The 17,601-nt window shown below is 39.5% G+C and overlaps 1 long non-coding RNA gene across 1 annotated transcript; it reads right to left on the bottom strand.

Annotated features, from left to right (window-relative positions):
* Window positions 1–8,860: 8,860 nt before the first annotated feature.
* On the bottom strand, window positions 8,861–16,092 carry LOC115289167. Its single transcript, XR_003907430.1, has 3 exons — window positions 16,012–16,092; window positions 10,557–10,688; window positions 8,861–9,055 (listed from the first exon to the last, which is right to left on the bottom strand). It is a non-coding gene; the product is annotated as an uncharacterized LOC115289167 (long non-coding RNA).
* Between the last annotated feature and the right edge of the window lie 1,509 nt (window positions 16,093–17,601).

Here is a 17,601-nt window from a genome sequence, read left to right as displayed (position 1 = left end):
GAGGGAGAGCACAAGCAGGGAAGGGGAAGAGAGATAGAGGGAGACATAGGATCTGAAGCAGGCTCCAGGTTCTGAGCTGTAAGCACAGAGCCCGATGCAGGGCTCAGAATCACAGATCGTGAGATCATGACCTGACCTGAAGTTGGACACCCAACTGAGTAAGCCACTCAGGCACTCCCTCCCTATTCTGTAATCTTTGAGATGCCATCTAATCTCTTCTGACCCTTGGGCTTGTATTCTATCTACTCTGGCATAAATAGAGAGCCCAAAGTCATTCCTTCTTGGATTCTGGTGTTAGTTCTTTTTCCCTACTGTGCTCACTTTGGTGAGATCTCCATTATCATGTCTGCTGTGCATTCTTAGGACTTAGAGAGAAAGAGAGAGAGAACACCAGAGGTAAGGAGAGTGCAAGGGAACCAACAGAATTGGACTTAATACTTTATGATGTTATGACCCGGGTAACTTCTTGCTCAACTCTAGTGGCCAGTAGAGTTTTTTGAAAAAGGCCTTGGCTTTATTGTTCAGGCTAATCTGTGTTCAAATAGCATTTTGCTTGTATGTTTCACTTTGATGAGTTAATTTTCTTTGTGAACATTTTTCCATCTACAAAGTGGGTATAATAATACCTACTTTAGTGAGTGGTTATAAGTTTATAATGGGATGCTTTTTATAAAATATCAGTATACTTCCCAGCCCAGAGTAAACTTGAATTCAATTTCTTGTAACAGTAGTCTCAAGTAAGTCATTTCTTCTCTTTGGTTTTTAATTTCTTCCTTGGTAAAGTCAAGTCTATGGTAAAGGAAGGGTGAGTGTGATGAGAAAGAGAAAAGAATTAGACCAACTAACATTTGAGATTCTTTCTATTTCTAACATTTTAAGATTCTGAGTAAGGTCACTAGGGGACAAAGGGAGTCTTTTGTTCAGAGAATCAGCCAGGTTTTGGAACATAGAGCCAAGCTTGCTGTGCACTATTGTGTGACTCCCTAGCCCTGGGGATTTCAGTAAAGGCCTTGGGCTGTAGCTGTTCACTCATAACCTTGAACAGATGGGGAAACAATGACTCTGCAAATGAGAAAAAAAAGATGCTAGTTTTCAGCAGCTCCCAGCCAATCTCTCCCCTCACTTCCTCCTTCAAACAGACCTTTGGGAAACACTGGACATCAAAGCTTTATTGCCACACAGCTGCCACCTGTTGCCAACTTTCTACAAGTCTGCTCCATGTCACTCGTGTTCAGCTTGTATCAATGTTTCTTAAGCAACTATCTCAATCCAGTGACTGGACTGAGCAAGGAAACTTGTTTGGTAATGGTTAGCTTGAAAAACCAAGTAGAACAGAGCAAGAAGAGCTTGTATGATATTTGCTCCTGATATTTACTTGGGGAAGCTTCTTAACTGCCCTGAGACTATTTCCTCAACTGGTAAAAGGGAGGTGTATTGAGTACCATGTAAACACAATAGTACAATAGAGAGTTGTGGCAAGGATCAAGTGAGGTAATGTGTAAGGCATGGTAAACACTCAGTGCATGGTAGTTGCAATTCTTGTAAAGGATAAGGTTGCAGCTTTGTGAATTATAGATGGGCTCTGGAGCAGGGCAGCTTCTGGGATCCCAGCTCCTCACTGCAGTCCTAAGGCTTGTTGCCTCCCAGACTGCTCTATTAGGCTATATCTGTACCTTCCCTTCCTCTCAAGTTACCAGGCCTGGGAGGGCCTTTGTAGCTACATGGATTATTTCTGGTCATCTGAATTACCCCATTCTTGAAAAAGCAGCATACCTTAAAATTGTTTGGGGCTCTGTTGAATAGATCAATATTTTCCTCACCAGAGATTCTTAACCTTACATTCAAGGATCACTAAGAACTTTGGTCTTTCTGTAACCTCATGAAGTGAAAAACTGATATGAAAGAACATTTTTCTGAGAAGTCAATCAATCTTTTCTGTAGATTCTCAAAGGCAGCTCTGTCCCAGAAAAGGCTGAGGGTCTCCATTTTCAAGGACATATTTGGTTTCCTTTACGATAAAAGTGGATACTGTAGGTTAAAAATTATTCCCTCATGGAGACAGACATTTGTGGTGAAGAGCACTGGGTGTTATATGGAAACCAACTTGGTAATAAACAAACAAAAAAATTATACCCTCTAGGGAGATCAGAATGCTAAGCAGATTGTATTGTTTGGGCCCAGAAGCCAGGGGATAAGGTGGAGGAAGGCTGTTTAATGACCAAAATGTTTGTGGTTGGCCTCTCTTGTTCTTTAGTTACTGGACAGTCACGAACAATTGAGGTGTACCATATTCCAAATGCAGTTTAATCAGTGGTGACGTCCTAGAACAGGATGCCCCAGCCTGAGAAAGAGGTAGTTATTTCATGGACTTTAGAGCTGGAAAAGAACTTGGACATCACCAGGTTTAACTCAGATGACACAGATGAGGCCTGAAGGGGTTGAGTGACTTGCCCAAAAAGTCAATGGCAAACTCTAGCTGGGATCTGATTCTCTGAACCTCCCCTTGCTACCTTCCCTTCCCACGAAAATCCCTGTAACTATTAGCTCCTATTGTCACAGATCATAAACAGTTGGCATTTGGACAAATGCACAGAAGATTTGAAGAGAACATAAGGAGACTGTAGAGGTCCTATGGTAGCAGATGTACTGGAACCCTATTTTTTTTTAAATTTATTTTTGAGAGACAGAGACAGCATGAGCAGAGGAGGGTCAGAGAGATAGGGAGATACAGAATCCAAAGACAGGCTCCAGGCTCCGAGCTAGCCATCAGCACAGAGCCCGATGTGGAGCTCGAACCCACAAACTGTGAGATCATGACCTGAGCTGAAGTTGGACAGGTACCCCAGAACCCTATTTTTTTTAAATAATAATTTATTGTCAAATTGATTTCCATATAACACCCAGTGCTTCTCCCCACAAGTGCCCCTCATGACCATCAACCCCTTCCCTCCTCCCCTGAACCCTATTTTTAATCAATATGATTGAAACTACTAGAATTTAGAATATGTTGCTTTCCCCAGGATTAGCTGTACTAACTGGTTTAAACAGAAAATAATTCTAAGATTTTAAAAAAATTCTGGCTTTTTTCTAACCATAAAAACAATTTGGGAATATATTAGAATTGGGAAATATAAACAATGATGAAAGAAAAAAAATCACTCATAACCTCATAACTAAGGGTAACTCCTATTCATATCATGGGTATTAACTTCTGATTTTCTCTTTATCTGTCTCTCTCTCCCTGAAGCTTGCTCACTCTCTGTACTGTAGATTTGGAATCACATTGTATTGATTGCGTTGTATCCTGGTTTTTCCATTTATAATCATATCACGAAATGCCTCCTATGCCATTAAAAAAGACTTTTAAAAACATCACACTTAATGGTTACTGACCCAGATTAATTTAAAATTGACCCTGTGGCTGGACATGTATGTCCACAGATATTCTAAATAGTGCTGTGATGAACATCTCCACACATAAATCTTTATTCATACCTCTTATTACTTCCTTGGGGTAGATAACTGGAAGCTGAGCGACTTGGGTAAGAGGCATGACCTTTTCCAAATCTCCTGATGCCTACTGTCAAATTCAGAAGCATTTTAAATGTGAAGGAAAGGTCAGTGGAAAAGGCTCTCCTCAAACTTTTTTATGAGGCCGATTTACTGAACTTGCTGACCCAAACCAGATTTCTTATAACTTTAACGCATGTGAAATTTGATAATCACTAAAAAGGATCCTGTCTCTCCTGGATGGTCTATGAGGTGATTCCTGTTCATTCAGAAAGTAACCGTTGGCCACTTACTGTGTGCTAGACCCTGAGGATAGTTGAGGGTCAACAGATGACAGGGAGAAAATAATCTCCTAGATGATGATGTGTTTGAATGCTAATGTGACTAAGTAGAAACATTGACTGCTAGACTTCAAGTGAGGTTTCAGAGGCTGACTTATTATATTAGGATGCATTATTTGTATTTATTTACACAGTTTATTTCTCTGAGTATTTCCCCATTTTTTCTGATCCTCCCTTAGTTTTGAATAAGTTATATTAACTCTTCTTGCTTCTATATAATTTTCCTTTCCAAAGGATTGCTTGCTGGAAACAGTAAGGAAATATTCAGTTTACTAAGTATAATGGGTACTGTTTTCCAGGAGGAAAAGCTGCTCAGTCGCAATCATACCTCTATCTACTTTTATCAAGGGCACAGAAGTTCTAGAAGGGAGAAGTTACACTCCTGGGTGCAATAATTGGGTCTCCTGCATTCATTTTGTTGCCCACAGTAGGTCGGAAGTGTCTAGTAAGTAGTCATTTCTTATGAACCCTACAGTCCCTTCCATTTCACTTTCCTTCCTGTTGGATGACACATCTGTGCCTTATTTGGAAAGGAGACTATTGGCCACACAAATACAGTAACTATTTTTTTTAATGTTTCTTTTTGAGAGAGAGAGAGGGAGAGAACAAAAGAGAGAGTGAGCATGAGGGGGGAGAAGCTGAGAGAGGAAGGGAGACACAGAATATGGAGCAGAATCCAGGCTCTGAGCTGTCAGCACAGAGCCCGATATGGGGCTTGAAACCACAGACTGTGAAATCATGACCTGAGCCAAAGTCAGACACTTAACCGACTGAGCCATCCAGGCGCCCCTAAACATGGTAACTATTACTGTAGTGATAGAAAATCTGCAACATAACTATTAAACCATAAACTACATATTTTTTCTGATAACACCAGCCACAATCTACATTTTAAAAAGTTTATGTCTTCATACAATTATTGTTTGAGGCTATGAATGCCAGGGACAGAACAGAGACTAGCTTGAACCACTCTTTTCAGAAGAGATTGAACCTACTTAACATGCAGACTCAGAACAGTGGGCAAACAAGCAGTGTTCAGATGGAATCACGCTCCTTCCTTGAAGCCAGGAGTCTAGTCCAGTCTGTGAAATTCAGTGTCTATTGAAGAGAGGTATAGCCTTTTAATTTTTATTATTTTTTTAAAATTTGCTTATCTAAGGCAGAAGAAAGCATGTGTCTTTAATTTATCTCTTCGTGGATCCTTTGCTAGAATCCCAGCTTCATTGAATATTTAGAATGCTTTTGCTTTAAAAGCAGAAACATGTTTGAATAAGAACTAATTCTTCATCATGTAGACAAATATTTTGAGTAACTGGTGGAAACAATAAATTACCAGCATAAAGTGATTTCATTGCTCTTAAAAGCAAAAAAGCACTCTTGGGAATTTCATGGAAATGACTCCATTTTCATATCACTCCCATGATAGCCATTTGATCTTACTCTGGGGTGGACTGGCATGCAAGTTTATTTTTAATAAGTGAGCACCTACATGTTCTCTGGGAAAAAAAGTGGAAAAGTGGGTATTGGAGGAAAACAACCAAGATCTAGAAGCAATGATCATGTCCTTGATGCCCTGCCCAACTTTTTAATTTTTGTCTTTAAACAAAACTTGCTTGTAGGAACTGCCTTGGAAGACTATGTTTTTCTTTCCAAGGAGTTTAATGAGTGCTCATTATTTCAACAATTCACACTTTCCTGTTTCTCAGATTCTAAATGAATAATCCAATTATGGTTTGTGGATCTGGTGGGAAAACAATCTGACTAGGGAATTTAGATTTTGAGCCACATTGGTCTTTGGAAGAGAGAACCATTGCAGGATCTGGGATGGCATTAAGAACTGGATCTGAGAGGGGCAGGTGTGTTGCTCAGTCGGTTAAGCATCCAACTTCGGCTCAGGCCGTGACCTCATGTTTGTGGGTTTGAGTCCCACATTGGGGACTGTGCTGACAACTCAGAGCCTGCTTTGGATCCTGCTTTGGATTCTGTGTTTCCCTCTCTCTCTGCCCCCCTCCCCCCCATAATAAACATTAAAAAAAATTAAAAGAAAAACTGGATCTCTGGTATCAGGCGGCATGATTTAATCTTGGTTTAGCCCATACCGCCTTTGGGTTCTAGGAGAGGGATTTAACCACTCTTTGCTTAAGCTCTCTGAGCTTCCTCCGCTTCATAAAGGGCTAATGCATGCAGCATTGGCATATAGCAACATCTGAATACATGTTAGCTGATACTGTCATGCTGAAAACACAAAAATGATAATTTTCTTATTTCAGGATTGGTAGAAGAATACTCATAGATGGAGACAACACATTTGCGATCCAGGTGTGGCTTTTTCTCTAACCTCACACATATGCAAAGCACTCCTTACACACATTGCTGAGTTTTCTTTCTCTGGTGCACAGAAATTTTCACCATGCTGCCTGTAGAGTAGGTTAAGAAGTTTATATTCTCTTTTAAGATATTTTCCTTTTATCTGCCCAGTGACAATCATTTCCTGTACTTTATCTATGACATCATGTCCAAAATATGTTAGTGCCTGGTCTTTCTGGCATTAAGCCAACATCATTGGCCCAGAGTTTCTGAAATCAAAACACAGATTTTACAAAATCATACTGAAAGTTAGACATCTAAGTTGTGTTAAAGAAAGTAAACAAGATTGGGTACCCTAAAATATACATCGCCTCTCCAAAGATATAACTTGAATTCAGGTCAAGCTCAAGTTCTCACACATTTTCTGGCATTGATCCCTTTTGACTGGTACTCAAACCTGTCTTTCTAAATGTATCAAATTTTTTCACCTGGGGTCTCTGGACCTCATCCACCATTGGGCTTTGTGGGTTTTTCCCAGTGCCTGAAATTAAATGTTTGTTTGGTTATATTTTCCCAGGAAGGCTGTCTTTGGATTGCATTAGATTCTTAAAGTGGTCTTTGAACTAAGAAAGGTTCAAAGTTTTTGTTTTACCTGAACTGTCTCTTTACTCTTCCCATACTGGTATGCTTTCTGTGGTCTGCAGTCACATGTTTATCTCTACCCTTGGATCTTTTCTGATATTTAATATTTCCTGCTTCCTGCAGTGCCCTTCCCTCCTGCTACAACAGTATTTTATACCATTATCTGTTCTGTTACCACCTCCTCAATTTGTGACTTATCCTCATACCACATGGATGATTATTTCTCTGATATTTCCCTTCAAGTCAACTCTTTTATTAAATATATTTTAAAAGGAAAACAGTGGATAGATAATAAAAAGTGTTGAGTATGAAAGTAGGGGAAGACTATAACATCAGAGAAAAAAGCCCTCTGTCACAGCAGAAATAGAGGCCAAAGACTGGTGATTCCAGAGGAGGAGAGAGAGGAGTGAGTCCGGGACTGGTGACCCTCTAAGGCCTGGGGCTGAGAACAAGAGCCATCAGGAAAACAGTGGAATCTGGGGATGAGCAGCCAGATCTGATATCTGGCTAACCTGTGGGGAAAGGAGATCATGCTTACAAGGGAGAGAAAAGGGGCACAGGGTAGGAATGGGAACTAGAATATAGAGTTTCTGAGATTGATACAGGGTATTGGGTGAAAGATGGTGCATAGGGTAAGGCTATAAATGAGAAAAGAGCTTTGGAAACTGAAAAGATGGAGGCTGAAGAGGGAAAACAGGGGGATGGGTGAATGTGGAGACTAGAGGTGACACAGGCTGAAGGTTAAGGTTAAAAAAAGAGACTGTGGAGAGGGAGTGCAGGATATCCCAAAAGGGGGCCTGGAGGAGATACCTTGAAATGGGCAGAGGAAATTGTGTGTGTGTGTGTGTGTGTGTGTGTGTGTGTTTCATGGGGAGTATGTACAAAGAGTAACAAATGGAGGTCATCTTAAAAGGGCAAACCAGTATCTTAATGGTATGTTTTTAAGTCTGGCACAGAAATCTGAAGTACCAATCTCACATTGGCAGAAAGAGATAAACACTGTACAAATACTCTACAAAAGTGCTTAAAAGGGTCATTGTTTGGGTCAGAGAGTCAGGAGATGCTCAGGCTCCCCTGGAAGTCTCTTATAGACTAGGGTGGTCGTTCTTAAACCATAGTACATGGGAATCCCCTGGAACCCTTGTTATAACAAAGGTTGTGATTCAGTGGGTCTGGGTGGGGGTGGAGAATTTCTGTATCCAGCAAGACCGTGTGACGCTGCTGCTGCTGGTTGGAGACCACACTTTGAGAAGTATTTGGCAAGGAACACTGTTCCATGCCTTTTAGAGATTGTTGAAAGTGCTCTTATGTTTCTTTTAGCAATAGATCACTATGATATAAAATGAGGTAAGTGAACATGCCCTTTTAACTCCAAACTTAGAGACAAATATAAAACATTTTGGATGTGAAATGAAAACATTTAAAATTACTATTGATTCTCATCAGTGTAACAGTTCAATAAAGAAAAAAATGTGTTCATTCTCCCCTCTTCCTTTTCTGCTTTAATATGGATTCTTAGGTTTGCCTTTTTTTCCTTTTTTTGAGAAAGTATTATTTCAGATTGAGTCCGTGGTAGCCACTGCATGGCATGAGGGAAGGGGAAATGAAGTGGGGAGCCAGGAAGACACTCTTTCCCAGCAGCGGAAAGGTGGGGGCGGCGGGTGGTGGAGAGGTTTCTGCTGCTGGGCCAGGGTGCTCCTGTGGCCTGGCAGCCTCGCCAGAGGGGCTGCGGCCTCAGGGCCCAAGGCCCTTTGCCCACTCTGGCTGCTCCAGCCATTCCGCTGGGGCCAGGGCTGGGCTTGGAGTGCAGGGAGGACCGTGTGGGGGAAGGGCAAGGTGCCTTTCCAGTGCTCAGAAAAAACAGAGCTGACTGCCTCAGAAACCATTGTGTCACCTTGAGAATTTTAAATGATGAATCCACACAATGCACACACCCAACAGATGCTGGCAGGGTAAACAAAAAGCTTTTGAATATTAGCAGAAGGTTCACATTTTTCTTTGCTCAGACAGGACAGAATTGCCCTTGCTCTTGATAAAGGATTCCAGGAATTGAGGCAGTGATTAAGAGAGTTGTTTAATCATGAGAAGGGAGATGGTCCAGTCAGTAACTAATAAAAATCAACAATATAGATGATGTTGGTTCTTGACTTCTTAGCGTTCCTCATTTTCAGCCCTCAGCAACCTGTGTGTGTTGGAAGCTGTAGATGTCCATTTTTTGATGTTTTCCTCTTTAGAAAAGGGGAAAAAAGAGATACCTAGAGCAGATCAGAACAGAGACTGAGCGCTTAGGTGTAGAACTGTCAAATAAAATACAAGATGCCTAGTTAAGTTTGAATTTTAGATAGATAGTGAAGAATTTTCTATATGGGACAGTCTTATAGTTCTGAAACTCAGATTTAGCTGGACATCTTCTATTTTTATGGGATAAATCTGGCAACTCAAGTGAAAATTTTCTGTTTTGAGAGCAGACTCAACATCCAAGCTGAGTTACCACTTGTCCTGCTTAATGCCATCCAGAATATTGAGATTCTCTAAGTAGAAAGATGCAAATTCATAAGTAGTATTTATTAATTCATGTATTTTATAATCTTAGAAAAGGAACAAAAAAAATTAAGGCTGGTATTGACAGAAAGCCAAATGTGGCTCTTTCTGTACTTTTTATGGCAGTCAGCTAAAGCTCTCATTTGACAGACTGTAACAGTGAGTAACAGATGGGCCACCTTTGGATTATCTGTGCTGTATTCAACACCTCTTTGAACAATAATTATAATTTGTTGGGGGAAAATATCAATTTAAAGGTCAAGTGCTTTCATAAAAAAGGCGATTATTCAGTATTTTGTACTTTGAACACACCAGGATTCATTGTATCCCTGTCTTTTGTACAGCACATATATGCTGAAAAATGGATTGCTTAATTATATGATTATCTGTCTTCAGGGAGGATATGTGAACATGAATGGGAGCTGTCAAGAGAGGTACATTGCTTTACTTGTGATTCTTAATCTATATCTATAGCCATTGCAGGTTACAAGTTGACTTTTAAAACAAATATCTAAAATATAAATTACTTTTACAATGCAAAGTGGGCATTTTGGTGTAAAAGAGCTCCTTGAGCTGAAAAATGGACACATTACATGAGTGAGGCTCCAGGCTTACTCCTTTTTTTTCTCCCATCTTATTTTTAGTCATCAGTCTAGAAGAGGCGCAAGGGAAGACACCGCCTCCTAATTAACTGGGGAGAAAGAGGGGCAAAGGCTATGCAGTTAACCTTTATAATTGAATCACCAATTACAATGATAGAAAGGAATACCACTTTGCAGTGAATCAGAATTCTGGGAAAATCTCGTGAACATTCCAGGCACTGTGAAAGCCAGAAGATTGGAGAAGTTAAGCATATGTGCCAAACTCCATTAATCTCTTTGTGTGTTTTCGTTAGTCCTCTGGGCTTCATTTTGGACAGGAGGTTCAGTGTACAAGAGAAAATTAAGGCAGTAATGCTGGTGTAAGCTACAACCAGCAGGGAGGCTGGGTTCAGAGGCAGTGACACAGGAGGTAGATGATAAAGGTCTTCTTCTAAAGGTGCAACTAGATGCAAACAGTTCCAAGTGACACCCTTGGTAAACTCTTTCAGTGGTCTCCCAGTCTTTGAGCTAGTTAAGCTTTAATTATATATTTTATGACAAGCAATTTTGTAGTTGCAGAAGACAGAAAAACAAAATGTATACAACTGTATTAGGTTGCATTATATTTACTTACCAAGGGATTCCAACTGAGGATGCTCAGTCCTCAAGATAAATTCATTGCTTCTGCTTCCAAGAGCATTCAATGACTTTGAACATCATGTTCAGGGTCAGTTTCTAATATGTAACACCAATCCCCCATCCTGTTCTTGATGGAATGAAAATAATATACACCGTATGTTTCTATATGTCAAATTAATCTAATCAACTTCCTATCCCCATAAACTTATTAACACACGCAACATTTTGGAGGGGGAAAATTTGCCAAAAAGAAGAAAAGTCTCTTTACAAAGCCGAAAATATTTTTACAACATAAAGATTAGCACCAGACACATGACAATAATTCATTTTGTGAAGATTGCCAAGAAAACCTTGTTTTGAAATCCCAGTGCCCATGATTACATCATGCCAGGTGAAGCATCCACCTATGGAAACAATGGATAGGCATTTGCTCTTCTCCAACTCGACTCTCTGGTTTCAAAGGGCTTTTTATTTTTATTTTTATTTATTTTTTTGCCTCTCTTGGCTCTGAATGGCTGCAACACATGGTAAATCTTTAACTTCAAGTGTCCTTCTGTGGTGACCAACTAAAATATTAGCAAAATAAATGTTTTATGGGAAAATGTTGGCAGGAGCCCCAACAGAAACAGGTGGTATTTGGTTATTTCAATATAATGTAATGATACAGCCAGGTTTCCATCTGGACAGCATGTGGTCGGGTCTACTCAGAGAGAACCAAAGAGTATGAGTATGCACTGGGGAAACCAGCGATGCACAAGTGTGCAGCTAGATGGCTACTTTACAAAATAATAGTCTGAGCTCCGGGTCCTCTGGGTTAAATATTTTTACTGTCAAAATCTGAATTTCTTCATAAAATATTAAAGGTAAAGCAAACCTCTGACATGCAGTACTGAGCTGTGTAATTATAAAGCAGTTCCTGGAAACCAAAGAGAGTGTGCATTAAAGCAAGGCGTTTATTATAAAAAGAGTTCATTACCCTTGGAAGTGAAGACATGTTTTAGAGGGAACCTCAGAACAGAGAAGCTTTTTAGCAAGGCTTACCATACTATGAAAACAAGGCTCAGCCTTGTTGGTAAGAATGCAATTAGAAAATAGAGAATGGGATTAGTTCACAGCTAAGGGCCTGATTGTGATCCAAAGCTAAAGAGATGTATCCTTAATTTACCACCAGGGAAGAGTCTTTCTCCCTCTTCCATAAAATTCCTGCTTCAGGCACTTCAAAACACATGGAATTAGGAACACTTGGAACATTTGGTTTTGCACTCAGCTCTCCTCACTGTATATTCATGCTAAGCTCGATAATAAACTCTTGGCTCAGTAACTCCATATATGTATCCCAGAGAGAGACATCAAATTATGGCTATGTGCAGAGGTAGATCCTCTTCAGAGGCACAGAGACCTCACTGCCTGGCTCTCTCAGCTCTAGCCAGAGGAAGAAGACAGGAATATGCACACAGGGAATAAGCAAGTTGGAAGTGGTTTGCAATCTCCTTGATGCCAACTGGAAGACTCAGGCAGTCATGGGCACCATCTCCCAAGATGAAGGAGTCCCTTTGACTCCTGGATACTTGGCCAAGAAAACCTAGCTTCTAGAGAATTCAATGCAGCCATTAATTGATAGTGCAGCAGACATGGAGACATTGGAAGCAAAGGCTTAGACATAAAATCCAAGAGCTGATGGAGAAAAGTGATGGAACAGTGAAGGCTCAGAAAGAGGTAATGAAGTGAAGAACTTAATGATATTGCCCTCATACCACTGGTACCCAGAGGAGGGATCCATTCAAAAGGCTCTTGCCTGTTACTCAGAGGGTGGGCTGCCCTACATTATCTTCTGCATTTTCCTTGATTATTAGAATAGATGGTGTGATGAAAGATCTGGAAGCTCTGGAGTCAGATTCTTTTACTGTCCCCATTGTGGGGCTGGACTGAGGCTAAGGAGAGAATGGTGCCCTGGAGAATAAGGCAAGTTGTACTGTGGACCTGGCTTACTTGAGAAAATGGTTTTCTCCATATGGAGCAGAACTGACATGAAACCATAAAGATGCTTCTTAGTTCCTTTCTCCAGAATGCATTTGGTACCAATTGTATGCACCATAGGACTTTGGTCCCTGTGGGGTGCTAGAAGGTGGTGGCAGACACAGTTTTCTTAGTTGAGGAGTTTATGGTCTAAAGAGGGAGAACATATACTCAGAGGGGAACTGGAATTTGAGGTGCCAATGGATGTAGCCTCTGTCTTATTATTCATTTTACTCTCCATCACACAGCATATAGTAGATGCTAAAATAAATGCTGAACTGAACTAGACTAGAAGACAGGTGATAGGGCTTGGCAGGTATCTGATCATATGTCTTAGAAATGTCTTTTGAACTCCTTGGTGGGTCTCAATTACTCTGTATAGAATGAAGAGTTAGATGACTGGATCTATCTCCTTTCTAGCTCTCAGAAAACAGTATATACATCGAACTGCTAATGATTATAGGTGACAAGTCATACCATTCATTAATATCTCCTGTTAGGTAGGATTTAATCCCCACTATAAAATTGTGAGGTTAGAAGCTTTGTCTCCATTTTCCAGATGAGTAAACCCATTCTCCTGCCCAAGCTCACACAGCTGATGAGTGTTGGAATTGAGATTCCCTAAACTCAGCTCTAGCTCACTCCAGATGCTGAGTTCCTTCCACTATATATCAAACTGCCTCCCACCTCTTTGCTAAGGAAATATTAGAGTGAGTGTAATGATTTAAGAGAGAAGTGGGGAACTTTGTAACCAAGACATGATTTATGCCTCAGATTTAACTGCTTGGCTTTTTATCCAGGTGGTATTTTTTCAGTCTTTAGAGATCATCTGAGGTTGGGGGAGGTTATTGAATCAATTGCACAATCATTGGAAACTCTCTGAGTATCTTGCTCTGGAGTTCTCTCCCTTCTCTTTTCTTCTGAATTCTAAACTATCCAGGCCTCCAGATGTAATGACACCAGTCCTTCCTTAAGGAAAAATGAATGCTTTAAGCCATAGAGTATAGGGAGTGGTCTTCTCTCAGTTAGGGAGGAGGCTGGAGCAGTCTGTGTTTTGTAGGTGGGGAAAGCAGTGGTATTGACCTGTGGACCCCTCTTGTCCTGTTGCTGGCCTGTGGTGGCTTATACTGATAGGCAGGAGGAGAAAGGGAACCCTGGAAATTTTTGGAGAAATGTAGTGACTCTGGTGCCCCTTGAATTGTCACTTGGCTCTACATGACATGGTTGAAGTGAGGAAGGATGTCTCACTAAGCTTTAGGCGATTGGAGAAATTGTCCCAACAATTCTTGGATGTTGTGATGACAAAAAAGCAGATGCAGATGTAGAATTTGGGTGGTCATTCTGAGATCTTATTGAAAAGGTTGCTAATGACTAATATTTATGAGCACTTAATATGTGCAAGTTCTTATGCTAAGTGGTTTGCAGGTGAGAAATTTGAAACTTAAGAAGGTTGGGTAGCTAGCCTGAGGTCATAGGGGTAGGAAGGGTGAATCCAAATCAGGTCTGACTTGAGTCTAAAACTCAACCTCTTAATCATTATGCTTAAGTTATAACCCAAATATAGTGCTGTATAAATAAAGTAGTGAACGTGTGTGGTATCAGTGGAGTAAGTTGGGACTCCTGGATAACCATTTAGCCTGGATTAGAGGGGCCTTTTCTCTTGCCATGGCAAAATAAGTTTCAGATGTATTGAATAGCCAGTTTTAAAACAATAGCAAAACACAGATCAATAGATGCAATGAGAGAAGGTGGTAAACATAATAAGTGATTTTACAAGGCAAAGGAGGACTTTACAAAAAATAATTTTAAAATATGACAGAAGATGGATAGATTTGGCCACCCCCTCAACATAGCTATACATCAAAACTATGAGGAAAGTTGAAAGACAAACAACTGGGAGAAATGTATATAGTCTTTGTCAGCTAAAAGGTGCATGTCCGTGAAGAATACTGCATTCTTACCAACCAAATAAAGAGATAAATACTCTAATAGAAAAAAGATAAAGATTACAAATAAATAATTCACAGAGAAGAAATACAGATGAACCATCAGCAAATGAATATAGGCTTAATCTCACTAGCGATAAAAAATTAAGTTTTAATTCATATGTCTGGTTTTTAATTATCAAAGAGAAAATAATTAAGCTGGTAAGGACATTAGGGAAATTCACCACACTCTGGGGCATTTCATGTTTATGGCAGATTGTAATTGTACAGTTTACCTGTAGGGCATTTGGATGACATGTATCAGTGTTTTACGTTTGTTCACATTCTTTGTCCTAAATTCTACATCTAGTAATTTGTCTGAGAAAAATAATATGAATAAATGTATGCAATGGCTTACCTCTAAGGACAGATAGGCGTTGAAAGACTGTTTCTAATGGTAAAAAATTAGAAACAATCAGAATACTCAATAATAGAGCATTGGTTAATGTAAACTTTTTACTTTCATTTGAACAATAAGGAATCTGATAGAATTTATCCAGTTACTCAAAATAACTTTGCAGAATATTTGATGCCCTGGAAAAATACTAAGTGTGCATTCTTTAGTGAAAAAGTAGGTAACAAAATGATATATTTTTTTTCTAGAAATTGTATGTTTACATATTTCCTAAAATGACTAGAAAAAAAGACTAAAATGTTAATAAGGTTTATCTCTCTGACCAAGGAGATTATATATATATTTTTTCATTTTGGTGGGGTTTTTTTTGTAATTTAAAAATATTGTACATGTATTTTTTGTAACCCAGAACAAAATGGCATTAAAAAGTAGACTGCCTGTTTTCTATATGGTTTCCTAAGACATGGTGTGTTTGTGTGTGTGGGAGGGCTGAGGACCAAGTGCTATGAAATATATCATCTGAAACATTGCTTTCATTTCTGAGTATGTTATTACGGTTTTGAGAAATCTAGTGTATTCTAAGGAGCACCAAAATGCAGATAGAAGCAATTTTACTTTGAGAATTCCAAGTTAAGGCAGAGAGCTATTAATTTATTGAGTATATGAATATAAAAATTAGACAACAAGACATTGACTTGACGTGTGAAGTGGATTCACTCATGGAAGCGGAGGTCGTCAAGGGTCTCTGCACACCTTCCAGTGTGAATTGGACTGAAATCTGGATTCTCTTACATTCACATTTTCAGTTTTACAGTCCCACTCCACCCTATTTAACCAGAGTGAAATTTAGGACTAGAGTTTAGTAATTAACTAATGTATGTGTATAAGCGCATGTGTGCACATGCTTTGTGTGTGTGTGTGTGTGTGTGTGTGTGTGTGTGAGTGATTGTATGTGAGGAGATGGGCATTACATGCTTTTTGTTTTGTACTTTTGAGATGAAGCTTATTGCTTTGATTAGTTAATGCTCTAATTTGGGTCAAATTTATCAGCTCTGTTTATGATCACTTTTTCAAGAGTTTAATTAACTACTTACAGAAGAAATCTACTATGCCATGCAAATTCATGCCTCATTAAATCCTGGCTGGAGACTGTTTAAGGCAGGCTGGGATCTCCTTGCTAGTGGTCTACTAGCCCCACTGATTATCTTTTGGAGTTCTAGGGCTAGGAAGTAGAATTCTGGATTCTGAACCCCACAATCAGAACCCTGAGCTTTTACAGTGTGTTCTAGATGTCCAACAATTAATGTCCCTTTGCCTCTCCTTCCAAACAAGTGTTTTTCCGGTAGTGTTTTTTTTTTTTTTTGTATTTGTATTCTTTTGTACTTTTCTCTGTTAGATGTTGATGTTCTCTGTTAGACGATTCAAGTGAGCCATTTTCTCTAATCAAATAGAGGTATCTTAAATTTTATCTCTTATTTTCTAGATATGAACAGGTCCACCCAGTTGTTACATCTGCCCACATTAAAAAAAAAAAAGAAAGAAAGAAAAGTATTCTGGGCACCTGGGTGGCTCAGTTAGTTAAGCATCTGACTTTGGCTCAGGTCATGATCTCACAGTTCATGAGTTTGTCTCTCTCTCTACCCCTCACTCACGAGCATCCTCTCTGTCAAAAAAACAAAAACAAACAAACAAGACAAACCCAAGTATTCTTTTATCATTTTATAAAGATTTTGAATAACACCAGAATAGGCATAGGAGACCAGCCTGTTTGCCCTCTTGAAGATCGTTCAACAATTCAGTTCTATCTGCTAAGTGTCATATAAGCCATGTTGTATCAGCAATATCAGATAAGAAAGTTAAGACAACATGGGAATGTTTGTGTGAGTCAGTACTGAATGCCTTATTAAGGTTCAGATAGATTCCATCTATTTTTTTCCTCTGTGTACTCGTTACCAAAAGTGTCATATATGGGAAGGGAAACTAGGATTTGGATTTCTTTTGGATTTATGTATTTCTCTAGTGCTGAATGGTTATATTCTCAAGTCACACCATCTCAGTTGCTCCTTATGGGACCAAGAAATGGGACAGTATGTTTGATTTGGCAGCCAAGAACCAGTGTACCACACCAAAGGGGTGGTGGAATGGGATGGAAGCTCTTTGCTCTGGCTTGACCTTCTGCTAGATAAATCAGTGTGGAGTAGTCCCATATCAAATGCTTTCATAGCAAAGTGAGTGGACCTCATTTTAGATCTATGGGGAGAAGAGAAAGTCTAGAGGATTGGAGAGAATCCAAACCAGTTCATCAGCCCTTAATGTTTTCAAGAACATTTTATTTTGCTGCAGTGTCTAGTACAGAGTTTCAGGCTGCCTCAGTGAGGGATGAAAAGCAGAGCTATTTTGGACTGGTGACTTCATAGGGTTTAGAATATGGACCCAATTAAGCTAAAGACCTTGAGAAAGGTGTGCCTCTAGGGTATTTATTACAAGTCTAGAGTATTATAAAATTAAATAAATTCTTGTCTTTAGAAGGGACATCCACATTTACAGCCATATATAAGAAACATACTGATTTATTAATAACTTTGTGTTGCAAAGCTCAGCCCTTCACATTTTTAGCACAGATCTGGAACAATCTTCTTCCAGGGACCTTTCGTGAGTAGTAGAAGTCTGTTTGGGATGTATAT

This window comes from Suricata suricatta, chromosome 4, assembly GCF_006229205.1.
Source record: "Suricata suricatta isolate VVHF042 chromosome 4, meerkat_22Aug2017_6uvM2_HiC, whole genome shotgun sequence".
In the NCBI taxonomy this organism is placed as follows: Eukaryota; Metazoa; Chordata; class Mammalia; order Carnivora; family Herpestidae; genus Suricata; species Suricata suricatta.
Note: the sequence above shows the minus strand (reverse complement) of the source record. Positions and strands in the feature narration are given on the sequence as shown.